This window comes from Hydractinia symbiolongicarpus, chromosome 9 (assembly GCF_029227915.1).
Source record: "Hydractinia symbiolongicarpus strain clone_291-10 chromosome 9, HSymV2.1, whole genome shotgun sequence".
Taxonomy (NCBI): Eukaryota; Metazoa; Cnidaria; class Hydrozoa; order Anthoathecata; family Hydractiniidae; genus Hydractinia; species Hydractinia symbiolongicarpus.
Genome location: NC_079883.1, coordinates 6,815,945 through 6,839,614, shown reverse-complemented (window position 1 = coordinate 6,839,614; position 23,670 = coordinate 6,815,945). Strand labels below are relative to the sequence as shown.

Here is a 23,670-nt window from a genome sequence, read left to right as displayed (position 1 = left end):
AACATAGAAAGCTGAAACTGTATCAAATTTTTAAAAATGGTAAGTGTGTTTATTGTTTTTTTATAATACTTTGTTTTACTTTTGTTTCAAGTTTCTTGTGCCTTTAAATCAAAAAATCAATTTGCATTTTTGCCATTTTTTGTGAAGACAATAGAACTGGTATATTTTTGATTGATCAACATCACAGAGATATTTCACCTAAATAAACATGAATACATTAGTTTTTAATATAAAATGTATGATGTTTAAAAAAGATGGCAGAAGTAAGTAGAAGACATCATCACGGCTTATCACAAACTCGTTTTGTGAGTCAAACAATATTTTGAAACCCTTCATTATCGCTACTGTTGAATATAAAAAATTAGTGATAGTATATAGTTAAATAAAAAGAAGAGTTATAACGTTATTACTTAAAAATATCTTTTATATCCGTTCTAATTTGTTCATAGCTTTAAAAAAAATAGAACAAAATTATTGGGAAGGTCCTCTGTAATTAGAAAGTGATATTCTCGCGTTATGGTAAAATAGTTTTGCGAATATCTTGTTTGTGTTTACTTGGTGAGAATCGATAAGTAAATAGCAGACATGCCATTTTTCGTTATAGACATATCATATAATAATTCCTAGTGGATGTTTTCAACGCTGTCCGCCTGGCCCATGTGTGTGCAGAAATAGCCAACCTCGACCCCAGGGCCTGTAAATTTTTTGATAAAGAATAAAACGCAAATAAAAAAAACGCTACAGGTCCTGGGATCGAGGTTGAAAAGTAGCGACTTTGCAGCATGCAGGCTGCAGCGCATTGATTGTTACACATTTTTCTCCATATTTAAAAAATGACGAGAGTGTCCTTTGTGTCAATATTGTTGTCTGGGTTGTAAATGATAAAGAAATTGAGTAAAAAGCAAATTACCGTGTTTTTTATTTTTGTTTTTTTTGCACTTATTCATGCGAAACCCAAAGACAGCCGACTTTTTTTCTATTTCACCTAAAAATAAAAATCTTGATAAGTCATACTTTATAAGAAAATCCGAGTTATCGAGACTTTGGATACCTTGCACATTTGCAAAGTTGAACGAATACCCACTCCCTACTGAGGGTCTGAATTAGAGGTATTCTACTGTATGTGTATTGAAAAAGCAAGGCTAAATCAGCTTAATTTACATTCATAAAATACCTTTTTTTGTAGTTTTTGTCATGGTTAAAGTCTCTATAGAGTCATAAAGTTATCTTTCCATGCAAAAACAAATGAATGTGGAAAGTACATATTATAGAGTTATGAAAGAATACACATTTCAATTTTCAGACTTTCTAATATTTCTCTAAATATCTAGGAATACAATAAATAGCTAGTGAATAAGAGTCGGCGGTGCATCTGAAGCCCCTAACGAAGACTCGTAAAATAATTTTCTGCAAAAGTTGAAGAAAAAATATCACATATTTATTATCCTTAAATATATCATCTTGTCATTTTCATATATACTATCTTGACATACATCTTTACATATATTATCTTCATATATTATCTCCACATATACTGCCTTCATATATATCACACGTAAATATCTTCGTAAATGTCGTCTTAACATATCCTTTTTTCATATATATCATCTCCACATATACCATCTTTTCATATATATCAACTCCACATATACTATTATATTATATATATTATTTCCAAATATACTATCTTTATATATATCGTCTCCACATCTCATCTTCACATATACCATAATCTATATACAGCATATTCACATATATCGCTTTCATGTATATCATATTTATACAACAATTTTTTTTTTCATTTGTTTACTTAGTTTTTTTACATTAAAGACAATTAATTCTGATATATATCACAACCAAATCTCGGTAGAGGTTAAGGGAAATAGCAAAGCACGGTTTTTTTGTTATGTGGTGTCATTCGTAAAGAGTGAGCCAATGCCATAAATTTTTAGGATTTACGTACAGGGCACTTTGATTACACTCATAAGCGCAAGAAATGCACACATAAATTTTGGTACTTATTACAAAAATACCACTGGGTTTGTTTACAAAAGAGAACAGCCTCGACGTTGTTTTATGTTGTTCCTACAGGTAGCTTAGCTACCCTATATAGCTACATTAAGGATTAAACTAGCATTTATTACTTAATACTCAGTAAAATAGGTCAAGTTTAAATATTAAATTTTTTTCGCTATAGCTAGCTAGACTAAGTATGAAAGGACAAGGCTGAGCTTTTTAGCTCGGTTTAAAATCAAAACTTAAGAGGAAAATTACATCGCAGTTTTTAAAATTATATTACACATACTACAGAACACCTGCGGGAAATCTCATTGTTCATCAAGTTACCCCATATGGGTAATATGGAAGATTTCTTCATAAAAAACCTCAGAAACCTTTTCAAGTGGATTACTTTCACATTAACAAAAACTGAAAATATTTAAGATGAACTTTTGCGATTTTGTCATTTATTAGTTTTCAAATTTCTCGCTGGAAATTTATAAGGTTTAAAACCCATGTCGCACAGTAACTTTTTCGTCCTTATCATAATGTGATATACATAAGCTATGGAACAACTTTTGCAGAAAAATAAAAACACATAAATAGAAAAAGGTTGTTATAAAAATAATATAAATTAATTTCAAACCGATTAGTCCCTGCAGCCATTTTGGTGTCAGCAGTATGAAAAATTAAGCTAAAACCATAATAAGTAAAAGTCCTATTACTTCAGTAAAAATTGAAATAATGACTTGAAACTTAGTATTTTATGTTTTTAGACCAGTTTGATGAAATGAACCCAAAAAATTTTTTTGCTACTATTATAGTTCTTGAGTTCCTGAATTTAGCCATTTTTGGGGACGCCGATAAACCTTTTTTGAAAGCATATTATTTTGACAAGCCATGTGTACAGATAACATTCAAAGTGATTCTCAGGATTTAAAATAATTCAAACAGATAAAATGTGTCCCAGGTTTAGGACCATATACCTTATCCAGCTCTATAAATACAAAGTTGTTAGAAGTTATTTTTTTGTCCACCTGGATCTGCAACACGTTTACTTGCACTAATCGCTCAGCCTGGTGCCACTCACAATTAATTTTTGAATATCTACAGGAACTTATTATGCAAAATGAAAAATGCTAAACAACTGTATTTGCTTTGCAGAAGTAACAATAGGCTTCATCATAAGTCCTGTGAATGTTGGTTTATGAAAAATGTATTATACCTTTATGCTATAAGCACTCCACTGGATTTGTAACACATTACACTAAGTGTCCTCCGTATGACACACAGTTTACCCTTTACTAAGTCTTAACCTGGACAGAGACTTTACGTCTTCCGGCTCCAAGCGAATATTACTTCTGGCTATACTTTCCAAAATTTTGTTATTTCATAAAAGAAACCTGAAAATCTACAAATATTTATTTATGAAAAACAGGTTTCTGTTCGATAAAAGAAACCTGGACATTTGCAGAAATTTATTTATGAAATATAGGTTTCTGTTTGTCGTGACAACATATTTAACCAACATGCAATGCCTTGCACACCTAACTAGCTATATACTCAAGTCTTTACTGTTCACTGTTATGGGAGGTCCAAATTGCTAGCAAGTAGCTATCTTTATTTAAAATGACAGAATGCCTTGAAAAATCTTTTGTATAGCTAGCCTCATAAAACTAATATATTTAGCTCTTGTACTTTATCACTTAATTATTTAATAACAAATGTGCCCCTCAAGTGCTGGCATGGTATTAGCTAGGTAGCTTAAAATCACAAAATAAATATTATCCAGATGTGACCATCCCTCATCATCAGACATCAGAAAGGCGTTTCTGTTCTTTACTTCTCATTCTGGGGTACCTCAAATTCTTGTAAATCCAATGAAAAAAAATTACTAAGACTTCCTCTCCTTTCTCTTGCACGACTCATGGCATTTCTCAGCATGTCTTCAGTTCGAAGCCACGATTCCTTAGCTTCCAACTGCGTCTCGTTCACAAATTTCAGCGCTAGCCAATGTGATGGACAACGTCGAGGAACCCTGGGTAACTTTGAAAAAATGTGGTTCTGCCTTATGATGTTCAGATTTTTGCTGCTGATATCAGCATATTTTAGCCCTTGAGTGCCACACCTCCGTATATATAGGAGTTAATTATCTTTAGCGTGAATGTATTTCGGTACACGTTGGACAAGCTGGTTGTCAAATTGGCAATGCATGTTGGGAGTTGTATTGTTTGGAGCATGGTATCGAACCGGACGGACGAATGCTATCTGATACAACTTTCTACAGGAATGATGAGCCGTTTAACACTTTTTTTGCTGAGACCAGATTCCGTCATTATATCCCACGCGCTGTTTTCGTTGACATGGAACCATTGGTAATTGGTAAGTTCATTCTCAATAATTTGCTTGTTAGTTTCAGTGAGAGAAACAACCTTAAGCCTTTTTTTATACTTGACGACGAGAATAAATAGCCTTTAATATGCTACGTGTTAAAAAATGCCCTATTTTAGGTGAGTGAGACAAACTAGCAGACAAGCCTGTCGAGAGTGCACTAGCACTTGATCATCTTATGAAGTGTAAAGATGTTGTAGCTGTTCTTTTTATATACCTACTGAAAAAGAAGAAAAATTAAGTTGAGACATCGTTAAAAACTCGCTTAGTTTTATAATTGACGATGAAATGTATTATCAGCGTTATTCAACACTAATCTATCAAACTTCGTGAATGCTGTTCAAACAACTTACACAAAGATTTTTAAAAATACTTTTAACTAGCTACAGCTCGGAGAAATGGTGTAAATAAATACTACTGTACACTCTGCTAACCTACATACTTGGGAGAAATGCTATACTATCGATATTATCAAACGTCTGGTGCAGTTATTTGTTGATACCTTGTTGGTAAAAAACCCATCGGTCCTTAATTTCGCCAGTAAAAATTTTCGTCACTTAACAAAAAAATCGTCATCTTTAAAAGAGAGGCGAGCTGCGCACTGAATAAAAGTTCATGATGACAGTGTTGATTTTTTGATGACTAGACCGACTGTTTTGGTCTGCTCAATATAAATCAGTTTACATGTTAGCCATCATAACAAAAAAATGTCCTGAAACAAAGACTAACAATGTTTTGATATTAAAAATGTTCGTACAGATATAACTGACGTAAAAACGGTATTTTCACTTAAAACTTTGCAGAACGACAACACACTAGACCCAAAGTATAAAACAGTCTGCTAAAAATACCAGTATTGTTTACATCTAAGCGAGTGCTGAATTATTTATAATTAATTATAATTGACATTTACCAAACCGGTGGCTATATTACAAAAACAATGGAATACATTTCTCCGTATTGTCATGGTTAACACGCACAAAATTAAAAGTTAAGTTTTTTATGACATATTTTTTGGCTTTGTCGAATTCTTTAGCATCGAGTCCGAGAGGATCTTTTAAATAAGTTTTTAATGATCTTCTGTCTTCAGTGCTTAGAAAATCGTCTATAACGACATCAAAATCTGATTGAGTTATCGCCTCTTCGATTTAAGCAGCTGTAAGTGTGCGCCCTTCAATAAAACACAACATTATTGTTCGTTACATGTCATTAAAATGTTGTGTTTTATTGTAGATGTACATGTGGATTTTTCCACGTGTTGACGACTAGTTATGGTATATAACATACCCCACAACTAGCTCAGTAGTATGTTGTGCAATTGGGGTGGGACTTAAAACATGAGAAAACTATTGTTGTTGATCATGACAACTATTTTTTAAGTTCAGAGGAGGTTAAACGAAATGCTGTTACTACTATAGTACGTATAATACTCTTGGTTATCTCGAGTCAAAGATGGTGCTTATTTTTTTACATTTACAGGTAAGTACATCCAAAACCTACGTATTAAAATTCTGTAAAAATGTTACTAAGAAGGTATATAAATACTTAGTCGTGAAATATAGTTATTTATTTGTTAATAAAGTATAAGTTTTTGTCCCCGCTTAAAATTTATTTTTTGGCTGCCACAAATAAAATCCTTGTCCACACATATGAAGATAAATTGAACAAGATTTAAAGGAATAGATATAAGTTGTTATTCGGAAGAAAAACTTTTGTTGTCTTTTTAGGGTAGCTTTCACTGCTACAATATATATGTACACAATATTGCATAGTTCATTGTACTGGCCACTGTATAACGATCGATCATAGGTTACAAATTGTGGAAAGAGGTTAATACTAAATATCTTCAAAATTCAAAAATGTTAAGAAAAAGTTCAAAAATCGTTTTTAGGTCAATGTATTGTGATCATTAAAAAGCAAATAGCAAACATGAGAATCTAGCAGGTTTGTAAAGATCTCATTTGTAAAAGAGGGATCATTTTTTATCAGTGTTTATTAAATAAATAATTTTTATACCATTAAATAGGAAATCACATAAGCTTTCTATAAATATAAACATTAATGGCTCAGAATTCGTGAATTAAAAGCATTTTAAAAGGTCACACCTTTATTGTATACTCACGCCTTAACTGAAATATTGTGGAACAGAAAGAATACCATATGATGAATCAAAGCATTTAGCCATTTTAGAAACTTATTTCTTTAACAAGGAAACACACAGGGTCCGCAGCACAGTTTACTGGCTCTGCACCTGTCCTCCAACAATAGGTTCCATGGGGAACATTTTTAACAATAAAAAATCTCTCAAAGATATTATGGGATAAAGTGTTTATGATAAAATTTAATAGCAAATGCAAGGCGAAGACTTCTTTAAGGTGGCAGTAACCCTTTTTTAGCTGTCCAAATAGTTAAATTATTTACTTAGTGTTTTATTTATACCATTTTTTTTTACTATTTCTCAAAATGATTTTAACTTAACACTAAAATTGCTGAGTCAGCAGAAATTTCCATTTACAAATGTATCATTACCGAGAAAAAAATCGGCTTCTACGAGCTCCAACTTTTTACAATCTCGTTATTTTTCATCAGCTTCTGTTTTTAAATGAACCTTGGGTTAAGCCTGTTAAAACGGTGTGCGGATTTTTTTTGTTCATTCTTATTTTTTTAACAATAACTTTTGTTTTTTTCAAAAGATTATTTGTTAGCATCCCTTGCTGCATCGAACGTTGTTAAAAGAATAATATTCCAAATAAAAAGATTTCCGCACACCGTATCATGGCTGCATGGTTCACCAAGCATGTCCAAAAATTTTAAAATAAAACGAAAATGCTATCGAAAGTTCTACACAATGCGCCATCTTTGTTGTTATTAACGTTTCTCTTTAATAATTACGTCATTTCTTTCTGTACAATTAAGCAAGCGCGTAGGCTTAAACTATATTCGGCAGAACTAATTAATTATTCATGAATTTTGTTTTAAAGAGATATTGTCGAGGCTGAATATTTTTGGTGAAAGATAATAGTATTTCAGCTATAAAATCGTGACAAATGTGTTATAACAAAAAAATATGAATATATAGTCTTAAAATAACCTTTCGTAACTGATTGTGCAAAAAAAATATTCCCGGTTTTTAAAAGAGTTACTGCCACCTTATTACTAATTTACGAGGCTTGGAACCTTTATAACTTCTTAGTTCAAGTTAACCAAAACGCGATTTTTAAACAAGTTACAATTTTATTATACGCTCCATAGCGTACTGCCATTTTGTTTTTGCATTGCACACATGCCATAAACGTTTCTCCCACCAGCCAGAGTCAGGGGCTTTTTCTTCTCGTCGTCCCAATATTAGAGGGTTCCTGAAGTCGAAGCTGTAAGGTCATCTTTTCAGAAATATCTTATTACACAGGAAAAAACACTCGCAGTTTCATTTTACTTTTAGATGAGATCCGAAATGGAACCTATCGAGACTTATTTCAAACAGAGCAGCTCATTAACGGAAATGAAAACACTGGTAATCTTTATGCACGTGCGTATTACAATGTTGGCGAGAAATTAGTTGATCAAACCATCGGCCAGATTAGAAAACTTGCGGATGAATGTGATTCCTTACAGGGATTTCTTTTTTTTCGCTCCCTTGGTGGAGGGACTGGGTCTGGATTTTACTCCCTACTAATAGAACGATTATCGGAATATTATGGAAAAAATAAAGTAAACATAGAATTCGCAGTTTACCCAAATCCTGTGATCAGTACCTTAGTTTTGGAACCGTACAATTCTATTCTTACTGCACATGCCTCGCGTAGTCTAGTTGATTGCATTTTTATGATAGATAACGAGGTTTTCTATGATGTCTGTAAATTTTATTCTCGGGGCAGATCTTATACGAGATTAAATCATTTAATAAGTCAAGTATTGTCAAGCATCACAACTTCGTTACGTTTTGGTGGTTCACTGAATGCAGATTTGGAGGACATTCGGAAAAATTTGATTCCCCATCCAAATCTCAACATGTCTAAGGTATCATATGCATCTGAAGCTTTCCTAGATCCTTCTAATAAAACACATTATTCTGTTGCTGAGTTAACCAACCAATGTTTTAAGACAGAAAATCGATACAAAGAAAAATACATGTCTTGTTGTTTGCTTTTTCGAGGTGATGTTGTACCAAAAGATGTTAATGCCAGTATTGCTGAAATCCAAACAAAACGTACCATACAATTTGTTGACTGGTGTCCAACTAAGTTTGAGGTTGATATTAACTACCAGCCAGTAACGTCTATTCCTGGTGTTAAATTTCCCAAAGCTTCAAGAGCTGTGTGTATGCTAAGCAATACAACAGCTATATTTGAAGCTTGGGATAGATTGGCTTGTAAGTTTGATCTCATGTATGCGAAACGTGCATTTGTGCATTGGTATGTTGGTGAAGGTATGGAAGAAGAAGAATTTTTAGAGGCACGAGAAGATTTAGAATATCTAAAAAAAGTTGAGAACAAAACTATCAACTATATGGGTATTCCTTTGAAGAGGAGCGAAAAAGTTAAATATCTTGGGGTAACATTTGATCAAAAAATGCAATGGGAAAAGCACATTAATGACATAAATAGAAAAATACTAATTAAATATTCTAAAATTAGAACCATTGCATCCTGTTTAACACCTCACACAAAAAACCTTTTAATTAATGCACTTGTCATGCCATATTTCAACTACTGCTCCTCGGCATGGGCTTGTGCCACCCAAGGTAGATTGGGAAAACTAGAAAAACGATTAAAATGTGTCCGTACCTTTCTTGGGAAAGAGAGGGAATATTCAATGAATAATTTACTCATCAAAAACGATGCCATATTAGTTTTCAAAGCCATGAATCACATTGCTCCTGATTACATGCGCTCAAAATTCCTTTTGACAAAAAACTGTCATAATCATCAAACAAGAGGAGCTTCAAAAAACAGGTTCACACTTCCCTTGGTCAACACGGAATTTGGCAAAAAAGCCTTCCCATTTAGAGCTGCAAAAGTGTGGAATAATCTTCCAGACCAAGTGACCTGTGATGGAAGTCTGCTTTCGTTTAAGACTTCCATCTCTAATGTATTTGGCAAATTCTAATGGAGATCACTTTTGAATTTTTTAATTTTTGTTTTTTATTCTTTTTCTTTTCAATTTTCACAGATTATAAATGTTACTATGTTTGATTGAGCTGAGGCAGTCTAAGGTTTATCATTTTTTGTTTCTTTTTTGTTCTAGTGGCCCCCAGTGGAAACAATCCACTAACTATAGGTTTTTGTGATTTTCTGGGCTAGCCACTTTAAATATTTATTATTATTATTATTATTAAGATTGGATTACTTACAAGCTTCTGAAGAGCCATTGCCTAAGGAAGATGAAAACAAATGGTAAACACGAACAGGGTTTAAAAAACATTTCCTTAATGTTTATGTAAAATTCCGAAAGAACTTTTGTGTGAAGGAAATTCCATGGTTGCGTATAAACTTTATGGGGGATAATTAATATTTAATGTATTTAAATTGCGTTCCTTTACTATTCTGTGTTAAGATTTTGTGGAAAAAGGCAATATGTAGAATGGCAGAAAAACTAATTTTTTGTTGATTTGGGTTTACTTGAAAATTCCTGCTGAACTTTTTGAAAGAAATGCTGCAAATGCAATGATGAGAGGACTGTTTTTTATAAATTCTTATTTTTAAAAAGCTTTCTGACAATTTGCTGGGAAACTCACTTGGATATTTGACAATTTGAGTAAATTATGTACAAAAGAGTATGGTATTAGTTAGGAAGGAATTCTTACGGATTTAAAGATTTTAAAAAATTTTCAAAATTAAAATTCCAGGGAATATACGGTAGGACTTTTTGTAATTTGGAAAGAAAATTCTGGGAAACGTATGAAAGTATTAAGTCACAAACTTTTATTCGGAAAAAATGTAAAAAGTTTTCACCAAAAAAAATAAATTCCTCAATATTCTCGAATCCTAAATTTTTCTTCCTGCTAAATATTTATTTTTGCTAGATACCCTTTGAAAAATCTTAAAATGTGTACTCAGATTATAAAAAATGTTGGAACATCCTTAAAATCCTTGCCAAAACTGATTTTTATTAATTTGAAAATACTTACACATTTTTTTTATATTTTATAAAAGTTATATGCATATGGCCATATTCAATACACCAAAGTGTAGAACCTATTTTGTTAATTTGTGGGCTTTTGTTTTTCTTTTTTTTAAAAGATTAGATCAGAATATTGTAGTAAAGTATTGAATTTTGGACATTTCTCTTTGACTGCTCAATTTTTACATTTTGTGTATATTTTTGTGAAAGAGGATGGTATAGACCGGAATACCTGATTTTAGTCCACTTTTATTCTATAAGATGTGAGTTTTGAAACTTTGAGATAAAAATTTTTGTAAAAGACATTAACTATACTAAAAGGATTGATCTGTTGTTTTAGATGTTATGATGTTATGATTAAACTTTTTTTTTTGACAATTCATGGTAACTTTTGTGAGAGATATCATATAGAATGTATCAAAAAACTTATTAAACACATTGCAAACTGTGTTTTTTTAATATTTTGTATATACTCTTGCGTATACCGACTGATTCTTCTTGATATAAATTTGATGAGTTGGAGATGATGTTTTTTTTTAAATTTTGTGTAAGCTTTTATGGGTAAAAACAATATGCAAAATGTCAAAAGATTTTCTTTTATTCGGGTTTACTCTTGCAAACCTTCTTTTTACATTTTGTGTAAGCTTTTTTAGAGAAAGACATTATGCTATATCACAGAAATAACTTTTTTTTATTGGTTAAGACCTAAAAACTGTTTTTCTTTGACATTTTGGATTGAAATATTGTTGTAGAGGGCACATGCAATTATACAACATTGTTGATGCGACAATACATATATACTAGTCGTTAGCCCGTGGAAAAAATCCACGGATTTGACCGTCCTTTTTATACCGCATCGCGTGCGTCTCGCTACTTGCGCAGCTTAGCTACCATTTTGCGTGACAGACAGATAGACAGACGTATACGAGTATTATAATATATATAACACACATCACATATCCTATACAACGTATTACTAACATAACTTTTCATTTTAAAGCATATTAACGATACTTAATTTCTAAAAAAAACATTACCAAATTATGTACGGCAGCTTGCCCCGTTTATAAACAGAGCAGAAAATACATAATCAGGGCAATATAATCAGAACTGGCCGGCTTATGTACAACACTTTTACGTTATTCCTTACTTATAGAACGAACATAATCGGGCCCACGGACTTTCATATCATTTGACATCACTTCTGACAAGCATATAGCCCCTGGTGGCAAAGTTGTTGTTGTTTTCAAATAAAACGAAATTTCGTGGAAAATAAATCTTCGGATTCGCAAGTTTAATAACCTTTTTAATAAACTTAATTCTAATTCTAACTTAAACTAATATTTCGGACATTCCCACAATTTTAGTTCCGTGAAATTTAGCTACTTCAATGTATATTATGTTGAAATGTACTCACAAGAGGAGTTTATACTAAAAAATTACGTCGAGACTTTTGTTTCACTATGCCCATTCTCGACCTCAGAGCTCTTTGAAAAAAAAATCGAAAGTAGTACTTTCGAGGTTTTAATCTCAAAGAACTCTGAAGACTAAAATGCGCTATGCTTAGTTTTTAATGGTGTTTTATCTTCCAGAAGTTGTTTTCTTGCTTACAAAAGTTCGAAGAAAATGCCAATCACAACCTGCCTGGCCAGCCATTATATCAGGTTAATAGTCCGGTCACCGCGATATAAAAAGGCGAAAAAAGCACAATCAGGCCATGCTACCTTTATCACTCCTCCCCCTCCCACTCCCTCCCCAATCGTAACGGTCCTGCTCTAAACTTTATCAAGAAATACAATAAAAGTAAAATGAGCTGTTGAAAACTTGTTCATTAGCCTCTAATATATTGGATGCGACAGTAGTAATTCGTGAATTTTATAATGTAGTCGTTTAATTCTTTTTCTATAAAATAGTGAGCAGTGACCACCTTTTATTCAAGTGTTTTTTTTTTTTGCTAAACTGAAATAGTAGCTAATTCAATAAAGATAAAAGTCAAATATTCAAACAAAACAATAATTTTTTATAAATCAAATAATACAACAGGCGGAACACAGGTGAAAGCTGAGTTAACGGGGGTAACATTTGGCATGTCACTTTGTTGACAGTTGTTTTGACTATCATGAAAGTTTGATACGAGATTGTACCGTTTGTCAACTTCAATATAGTCAAAACATAGTCATAAATCAGTAAAATATTTAGAAAGCTTTGACAACTTTCAACAGTGACGAAAACAAAGGATTTAATTGGTGCAGAAATATAACCTTTGCTCACTAAAGAAAACAAGTTTTTTTAAAAGGTAGTTTTATTTTCTCTCTCCTAATTTCACAAACGATTCAATTGGACCCAGTTCTGGTTAAAGGTGAAACTGTATCAAATTTTCAAAAAATGGTACGCGTATTTATTTTAAAGATTTTAAATAATATCATACTTTGTTTTAGTTTTATGTCCCTTCAACTAAAAAAAAATAATTACGTTTTTGACAATTTTTGTGAATGCAATAGAACTATAGTTGAATCTCTCTGTCTCGACTACTCTCTGTCTCGACTACTCTCTGTCTCGACTACTCTCTATCTCGACTACTCTCTATCTCGACTACTCTCTACCTCGACTACTCTCTATCTCGACTACTCTCTATCTCGAGCTTCTCTCTATCTCGAACTTCTCTCTATCTCGAACTTTTCTTTATCTCGAACTAAAGTCTGGGTCTCTTTGTGGTCCGCCTAAAGTATTTTCCTTTCTTTATCTCAAACTTTCTCTATCTCGAACAAATTTTTTGGTCCCTTACGAGTTTGAGATAGAGAGATTCCACTGTGGTAAGATTTCTCAACATCGAACATCTATCGTCTCCACATATATAACACCTTTCCCATACAACACCTTCACATATTCAGATATCTCATCTTCACATTTACCATCTTCACACAACCATATTCATATACAGCATATTCACATATCGCCTTCACATCTTCCACTATAACATATATCTACATATATGCTCTTCATATTTACAGGCTGGTCATTCTACTATGTAAATCTTTTGATGACAATAAGTATATGCTAGAAATTTTTATTAATCTAAGCAAAGCGTTCGACACTGTAGATCATAGATCTATTATATGGTTTGAAAGTTATTTATCTAACAGGAAACAATACATTCCTTATGACGAGGGAAGAACAAATTACAAAACAATCATCTGTGAAGTTCTGTAATATTATGACCACTAATATTCCTTAAATATATATATGATCTCAACAAAGCTTTAAATATCTTACATTCAATTCTATTCGCAGATGTTACCAATCTGTTTTATGTACATAAAGATATAAAAAGATATACATTCTCCATACATGATGCACCATTAATACTCCCTTATTTGTCTATTTATAATATAAAAGAGCACTATCCATGAAATTCTTGATATAAATCTTATTTGGAGAAAAGATATAAATGTCGTAGAAGAAATGTCGCAAAGAATATTGGCATCCTTTTTATAGCAAAGTTCGTATTAGATAGAACTTATTTAAAAACTTATATTTTTCTTTTATACACATTTAAATTATGCAAGCATTGCTTAGTGCAGCACTATCGTTGCAAAATTGACAAATTGAGAAAATCTCAAAAACATGCAATCAAACTTATTTTAAGTATTGACAGATACACTCGCTTCAAAGTTTTATTGCAAAAACTAAATATACTATATATATTGCCAGCTAAACATTTATCAGGTTCTTATTTTTATTTTTAAACTTGAGAACAATCTGATACCAAGAGTATTTAAACCAATGTTTTAGAAGATACAACATAAGTATCCTTCCCGATTCTCACGTAATAACTTCTTTCAACACAGAAGTAACTATAAAATCGTAAAGCTCTCTATTACTAGTAGAGGACATAAACCGGGAACAAATTTCTCGACAACGACATAAAAACTCTTTTAACTCTTGCCCAATTTAAAAAGAAAGTACTGACTATTAACTGCTGACAATGAACGACATCCTTTTTAGATAAAAAAAAGGATATGCTGCACCTAAGGATATGCAATAACACATTTCTAGGTTCTACAATGTGAATTCTTTAACGAATTCTTTAACGGCGAAATGACAATAATAGTAATGAGATATTATTGTCACCCAACCATCTTCATAATACATCACATTCACATGTATCGCTTTCATGTATATCATTTTCATACAACCATTTCTTGTTCATATTTTTACTTAGTTTTTTTTACATTATAGCGTGAATGTATTTCAGTACACGTTGGACAAGCTGGATGTCAAATTGGCAATGCATGCTGGCAATTGTATTGTTTGGAGCATGGTATCCAACCGGATGGATATATACCATCCGATACAATTGTCGACGAGGGCAATGACACGTTTAACACTTTTTTTGCAAAGAGCCCATCTGGTAGATATCGACCACGCGCTGTTTTTGTCGACTTTGACCCATTGGTAATTGGTAAGTTCATCGGCTATAATAATACGAGAGTTTTACCAATTAATACATTAGCTTGACGCCGATAACTGATTTTTTTATTATTATTATATAATATAATACACAAATTATGCTTTAGCCAAAAACAAAAACAAAAATTAAAAAATAAAAAAAATAAAAATATTTAACGGTACGTTGCGTTCTCGTTCACACGTTAATTCTACCAACTGACTTGGACATAAGGATGTTTCATGGATCAGTTGGCATGTCATTCCTTTCCAAAGTTCTCGATCCTCTTATACACAAGATTGCTGATTTCAATAGCGTGAATGAGATTTTCGTTCGTAACCAGCTCATCACAAACACCTTCTTTTGTTCCTTGTCTACGCGTTAACTTCAACGAAAGTTCCTTAATGACTCGTTCTGTCTCACGACTACAACCACCATGACTCGAAAACACCAAAGGAGTAAATGAGCCGTGCTCTATTTCAATCACTCGTTGGTTGTATTATCATTTCTTCTCCTTTTCATTGTTGAAAAATACCCTCTGAAGATTCTGATTAACATGGCTTGAAGCGAACGGGTTGAAAACCCTTACATCAAAGAATGCTCTTTGACCATGTTGCCAGAAACTTCTAACTTCAATATCTAGTCTAGCTTTATCCCCTTGAATAGCATTTGGTGGAAGAGCTTCTCCAGTCAGAGGGATTAGTCGCGGCTCTATCTCAACGTCTTTGCATGTTTCTTGCAAAAGATTGGCGATCGAATGTTTCATTTCATTGAATTACCATTAGTGAATCATTGCATTTCACAAGTTTAAGGCTTAATAACTTTGAAACGGGTTGAAATAATTGACGTCAATAAATTAAGTTTAAATTAACGAAGCCATTGTAATGCATCTATACCTTTGAGACTAAATAACTTCTCGTGATGGTCGGTCATTTTTCACTGCATGGGTAACTAGGGACAACCTGGGACCAAATTGGGTAAGTTTTCCAAACCTAGGTCCCAAATTCTGTTTGAGAATGAACGAATTGATGACGTCAACAAAAAACAATAAAACCCTAATATCTCTGTAACCATCTGTCAAATGCACATCATCCTATACGTTTTCTAAATTAGCGTTTTAAACTTTACAGAATAGGGGAAATGTGGAAACAAGGTTCTAAAAAAATTTTTGTATATGGACGGTCATTGCTGACGTCATAAAAATTCAAATACCGTTTTTTTTTATTTTATCCCACGATATTATCGACTAGTATCTGGTTGTTAGTTTCCGTGTTTTAAACAAACTCAACCTTTTCTTTATACTGAACGAAGAGAATAAATAGCCCCAAACTGGTGTTTGCCCGATGACAAGCCCTATTTTAAGCAGGTGAGACTAGCTACTAGGCAAGCCTGTCGAGAGTTCACTAGCACTTGATGATCTTATGAAGTGTAAAGATGTTGTAGCTGTTCTTTTTTATATACCCATTAAAAAAAGAGGAAAAGTTATGTTGAGCTATTGTTATAAGCCCACTTAGTTCTATATTTGGCAATATTACAATACTGTACACTCTGCTAACCTACATACTTAAAAGAAGAAACCTCAGGACAAAGCAAACAGACCTGACAATAGTTGCTGAACATGTTTAGAAACATCTTCCTTGCTGATTGCCCACAGACATGTATTGCGTTAGTAATATATACATTGACAAAACATCAAATTGTTTTACCTTAATATCTATTTAACCCTAACCGAGAGGCCTCTTGTTTTGGGGTGTTTTCAGACTAATCTATTGAAATCACTATGTAAAAGCATGCTTCTTGAGTCTTAGTCTTACTTCACGTCCCGATATTAAGAAGAAAAAAAAAGTTCTGTCATTCAGAGATATAATGTGACATAGAGCAGAAATAAAATTAAGCTACTCTCTGTTTCAATATACTTTTAGATGACATCCGAAGTACCAACCGTTACTTATTCTATTATCATCAGCTTCTTAAAAGTAATGAAAGCACTGGTAATCTTTATGCACGTGCGTATTACAATGTTGGCGAGAAACTAGTTGATCAAACCATCGACCAGATTAGAAAGCTTGTGGATGAATGTGATTCCTTACAGGGATTTCTTTTTTTTCGCTCCCTTGGTGGAGGGACTGGGTCTGGATTTTACTCCCTACTGATACATCGATTAACTGAATATTATGGAAGGAAGAAAGTAAACATTGAATTCGCAGTTTACCCAACTCTTGATGCTACTACTACCGTTTTGGAACCGTATAATTCCATTCTTACTGCACGTGCCTCGCGTAGTCTAGTTGACTGCATTTTTATGATAGATAACAAGGCTTTCTATGATATCTTCAAGTTTTATGATGGCTTTTACAGTAAAACTTATAGGAATTTGAATGGCTTATTAAGTGAAGTATTGTCAAGCATCACAACTTCGTTACGTTTTGGTGGTTCATTGAATGCAAATTTGGAAGAAATCCAAATAAATTTAATTCCCCATCCAACACTCAACTTTTCTAAGGTCTCATATGCATGTCAAGATTTTGAATATCCTAGGATTAAAACACTTTATTCTGCAGCCGAGTTAACCAAACAATGTTTTTTTTCAACAAATCGAAACAGAGAAAAATACTTATCTTGTTGTTTGCTGTACCGAGGTGATGTTGTATCAAAAGATGTCAATGCCAGTATTGCTGAAATCAAAACAAAACGTACCATACAATTTGTTGATTGGTGTCCAACTGATTTCAAAATTGATATTAACTACCACCCATCAACAGCTATTCCTAATTTTATATTTTCCAAAACGCCGAGAGCTGTATGTTTGTTGGGCAATACAACAGCTATGGCTGAAGTCTGGGGTAGATTATTTGATAAGTTTGATCTCATGTATGCGAAACGTGCATTTGTTCATTGGTATGTTCGTGAAGGTATGGAAGAAGGAGAATTTTTAGAAGCACGAGAAGATTTAGAAATGCTAGAATGGGAGTACTTACAAGCTAACAAAGATTCATTTGATAGCGAAGATGAAAACACACAGGAATATACTCACGGAATGTTTCGCCAAAGAAGTGGCAAACAGTGCTTTGACGAACTGCGCTGTGGCTCGCCGGACAGATACTTATAAAGTTCCAAGAAGTAATACAAAATGCGGGTGCTACAGTTGTATGTAAAATATTTTTGGTTATCGATCTTGGAAATCTTATTTTTGATGTTTACTGGAAAATACATTTAATCTGAGTAGATTATAGGGTTTGCCACAAAATGGTTTATTGTTTGTCTCTTCTTTACAAATTTGTAAAATAATTACTGCAAACACATCTTCTTAGAGTTTTCCACTATATTCTTTATTGTGAGTTGGTGCGTGCGTTAAAGTGATTGGTGAATAAAAAGTACCCTGAATAATATAGATATTATCATTTCATGAACAGGCGAGTTTATTCTAGGCTACGTTTCGACAGCTACAGCTCACATTGACGGGTAATGATCGTAATCATTTTTGGTTATTTATTAGTTGAGGAGATAATAAGAGGATCGAAGTTAACTAATCAGATCATATCAATTAGAGTAATTAACTTTTTTACGGACCTAGATAGACGCAATAGATTGAATAGAATCTTTCCTTTTTTAAAAAATACCCTGATTGGATAACTTTTGAACTGCAGAGCGAGAAAGTTCGACGTGACGAGAATTTGACGGATTAAATTAAATCTATTTATAATCTATATACGAATGCCAGCAAAAGTAACCAAAAATCACTTTTCGTGCTTTTTCTTATCTCAAACGCACATTAATGCGCAAATATACACGTTTTTTAATTTGCTGTCTGGTGTTTCAGTTTTGCGACGTACTGACGTGTTTTTATGTTTTTGCATGTTTAAGCATCCTTATATTGTGTAACATAGGGCAATATTGGTAAGCACGTCGTAACTATGTCTCTAATTTGCTATATTGATTAAAATTCTTTGTCATAAGCTGCTGTTAATTTTTCTACTGTGCGGTGCAGACAATAGTAATACATTAAGAAGACAATCTTTTAATTTGCCACAAACAGGACCTGAAAAAGCTTCCCTGGTAAGTGATTGCAATTGCAACAATTTCTGTGTCCTAACTTTTGGAATTTTGGATTTGAAGGTAAATGAAATTTGGGCCAGCAATTAACAACTTAACCAAACCTAAAAGTGAGACTTGTATATCTTGTTGTCCCCAAGGTTTGTTGCCCAATATCAAAACCGCTAGCGTTTACTTGACGCCTCTTTACGGTGCCAGCCTCGATGTCAAAAAGTCCTGAATTCCTGAGGACGCACTTTTGTGTTGCTGATTTCCGCCGACCTCAATGCGAAGCGGAATCTTTAAAATCGTCTTGACGGATACAGAGAGAGAGACTTTGTGATATTTAGGCTAAAACATTTGCGCGAACCGTGGTCCTTGTTATTATTGATCTATTTATTAATTTTTGATTGTACCTAAAAAGCCAATAGGAAAGCTTCGTTTCGTTTTCAACTAATAAGAATACATATTGTAAATAATCTTTTCTTCACGAACTTCTAGTATTCTACGTTCCTTGGCCAAATCATAGTCGCTTTGAACATGACTAAAAGCACTTTGAATTCCGTTTGAACTGAATCGTTCTTTGGCTATGGGGAACTTCTTTTAGGATTGGCTTGTTGGTGAGGATTCCAGAGTAGCTTATATTATAATAGTATACTTGACATGATATTATCTGTTCAAAATCGAGTAATTTGATCACCGAGACTTACCAGGTGAAAATATATTCTATTTTGAATAGCTAAGTGAGAGAAGGTTAGCTGATCTGCACATGTCTTTATCTAGTCATCAAGGTAAACAATAGTTAGTAGAGAGTTACCAGAAAAGCAAAGTTTTTAGTTGGGTTAATAGGATTTTAATTATTCATTTGGGTAATCTTCAGGTCTTTCATCTGTAAGCTTGGGCACTTTGTTAAACCTGCTTGGTAAATTGCCTAACCCACGACAGGCATTCACAAAATATTTTTCCAGGCTTCGATTAAATAAATATATACTTGAATTTTGTATAAACTAGTCGGTGGCTTGTGGAAAAATCAACGGGTTCGCCCGTTCATTTTAGGCCGCATTGCGTGCTTCTCGCTACTTGCGGTACCATTTTGCGTGACAGACGGACAGACATGTACGGGTATTATAACATAGATCACTTGTCTTTAACTACACCTAACCCCGTCATATAGTTGGTAACTAGCTAGACATAAGCATTGTGCCACGGTGGTGTTTTTATTTCCATCCCTAAACGTAAATTATAAATGTATTAATTGTTTTTACAACTATAATATAACTGGGATCATGTTGACTCTAGATCATGTATTTATACGTTCTCCATAAGCTGATAAAATATACCACGTATGTGCATTTAGCCAATCCAATTCACGTCGACACTCGGCAATTACCTAGGTGAATGCCTAGGTGTAAACAAAAATTCATGTCGGTATGTAACTGCCAACATGGTTTTAATTGCAGTTGGATGTGACTTAAACTTACAAAAGTTTTGTTCTCATTTTCTTATAAATTTAACTGGTATTCGGGTAATAGAACAAACGATCGCAAACAAAATATAAATTTCTTACGTAAAATACAAGTTTGCCGACGTAGAGCAGGCAAATGGTAGTTCATGTCGGCAATTTTTCCCGACGTGAAATAAATTGAATGAGAAAGGCTGACGTTTGACTTTGTATAATTTATTTGTTTATAAGAAACTAGTTTATAAGGACACGAGGTGAAAATAACTTGGTTTCCTATGTATTTTACCAGAAAAAATAAGGTAAGATCTTTGACTTGAGATAACTATTAAATATAGCTAGCTAGATGGCTGAAAACAACCATATGTACAATGTAATGTATGTTTGGCTATGGCTGCAACAAGGACAACCAAAAAGAATTAGAGCTAGCTAGCTTATTGTTGCAAAATTAAAAGAAATGGATAATCAAATATCAAGCTAAAAGAATCAAGATATGAATAATTATCAAAGAATATTTTTAAATTTGGACGAAGGGTTATTAAAAATGCCACAACTGCATATGTAGCTTATATATACTGTCCTTATTACGTGATTATCTAAAAGCGAATATTTAACCCGCCAACTGCATAATTTTATGGTTTAGCATCTCTAAAAAAAACTTTGAAAAATTTGTGATTGAATTGGAAGTCATCGGATGAAAAGCGAATTAGTAAAAACATTCAAACATCCATTTAGCTACTATAATTTTGTTATTTTGATGTAGAAAAGTTGTGGATGCCGAAAAGACGTAAAGGATGAAATGTTGGACTGGTTTGCCCCCGCCTTAACAGATTCATTGTTAATCCCCTTGGGTTTAAAATAGAATTTTTCTGGCTAACGTTTTTTTTGAGGAAAAGATTTTGAGGATAAAGGTAATCTTCAAAAGATAGATTTTTGCAGAAAGAAGTTTTCATGAGTTTTTTAGGTTTTTTTTCTTTAGTTTACATATTCACAACAAATTTTAACAGTCAGTCATGTGTTTGCATGTGTTTACAACTTATTCGCTGAAATAAATTCTTGTCAATAAGTTTAAAGAGAGCATTTTCTTACTTGCATGTAATTTTGCTATGATATCTTTCCAGCCTTTTCCTATCCTTTGTCAGAAAAATTTGACCCACCATTCCCCTTTTAATGCTAGATTCCTAACCAATTATATATATGCAATATTAAATTTTAGCTAATCTGGCAATTTTGGAGTTTTTTGCAAGAATTAAGAAGTATTCACAGTGATGTTTTCCTTGTCCCTGCACACTGGCCAGGCTAACTAAAGCTAAATGGCTTAAACTACACCTTTCACCACACCTTTCGTCAGCTATTTACCTAGCTAGTTAGCTAACTGCACTTGCTTTGTTTTGAAATATAGTGGTAGTAACTATTGGGGACAATACTTTTTAAACAATAAAAATTAGCACTGTGGTGCCAACAATAACATGTCTTTCTGGTAACACGTTGGATACTTGACTTTTAGCTAGGCTAACCTTCAGACGGAATCAGCAGTCTTTAGTCATTTAATAACCTTGAATTTTGTGCTTTTTGGACAGAATACAGTCCATAAACTATTAAAGAGTACACTTCTTTAATTTTAGTGTTATAATAGTAAAGCAGGGAGGTATAACAGTTATTTATGGGTAAGCCTCAAGTTAAATTTTCTGTTAATGTTGTTGTTGTTTTCCTTTTGTTGCGCTACCATTATGAAAAATTTGTCCCTACAAGCGCTTTACTCGTGCCCAGACTGCGCTGTATGAAAGTCGGTAATAACTTCAGTTGCATTTGTTTCTTTTCATGTTTTATTAATACCCCATTCACATCTAACATAACTGGTTTTAAGTTAAACTGGTTTTCACACCTAAAGTTTATAACACATTTTCCACGATCAAAAATAAATTGATTCTGCTCAAGAATTCAGATTGAAAAGATAAAAAAATATTCTCTGGCCAGCTCATGAATAAAGATTACGAAGAAACGCTCTGCTGCAGCTGAAGCTAGGTTAGACCATAATAATGTTCCATAAAAGATATCTTCAGATGTACAGTCTCATGTTTTCTTTGAGCTAGCCAATACTTTTTTCGTGTGTCTCCTCTTGGTTACATAGCAATTACGCAACCAACACAAATACATCAAAGAGGATTTCTCCTAAATAACAACTTAATCCGAATATATGTGATTAATTACGTTAAATCCTTTATATTTTGCCCCCCCCCCTATCTTCTAATGTTATGAACAATTTTTACATTTTGCACGAGCACGTCAGTGATTCGCCATATTTGTTTATGTTTAACCAAGAATACGAAACACGAATGTTTTCCCGCGATAATTTTTATTGAGCTTTATTACGTTAAATTCAATGCATTAATGAGCATTAAAACTAGGTTAAATTGTCATCTATGTACAGAATTTTTGAGTCCTCAAAACTGACATGTTTTGAGCATTCTTCTTTCTTACATTGTGCTTTATATTATTAACATTCTTTCTGCTTGTTCACCGCAATTTTTTTCGCAGTTCTCGCGCGCTAATTCACATACAACTCGTGTTTTCATATTTGTTTTCTTACGCGATGATTTGCTATTACACAGGATTTTTAAGTATTGTATCTTTGTGTGTACAAACTTCATATTAAATCGTTTATGCTTCTAGACATGTTTTCTAAAATATCTTTTTCACATAATGTTGTAATCAAGTTATTGTCATCATCTATTTTACCATCTAAGGTTTCACTTTATTGTTTTGTCAACTTTAATTTGGATTACACAGCTAAATTCCATGTAGTTCAAACAAATGTAAATGAAAATAACTTTGTGCTAACAATAAAAAACAATAAAAAATCTTTCTTTCTATTTGGAACGCATGTGGACAAAAAATGTTATTAAAATATGTATTATAGATCGCTATACTTATGAGGCCGCTCATAACTTTCGCACTTAAGTTGAGAATGATTGTGAAAAAAAGGAGAAGGGAGAAATTCTCCTTAAAAATATATTCCTCATTTATTTTGTTTTTTGTTTTTGATAAAAGAAGTGTCCCTCTAATTGTAGGTTATCTTTCCTCTAATTGCCCACCATTTCGACATTAAAATTAAGCCACCAGGGGGGTTAGTAAGATAAGATATACGGTGGCATCAGGCAAAATACAGTAGAAGTTTTATTGACTTGGGTTTATTCCACAAATTATGCGCAAAGACTTTTTT

General features: G+C 32.9%; 2 pseudogenes; both read left to right on the top strand.

Moving 5' to 3' along the window:
- Window positions 1-208: 208 nt before the first annotated feature.
- On the top strand, window positions 209-11,809 carry LOC130657758 (tubulin alpha chain-like; annotated as a pseudogene).
- Window positions 11,810-13,563: 1,754 nt separating this feature from the next.
- On the top strand, window positions 13,564-18,065 carry LOC130657757 (tubulin alpha-3 chain-like; annotated as a pseudogene).
- Window positions 18,066-23,670: the final 5,605 nt, after the last annotated feature.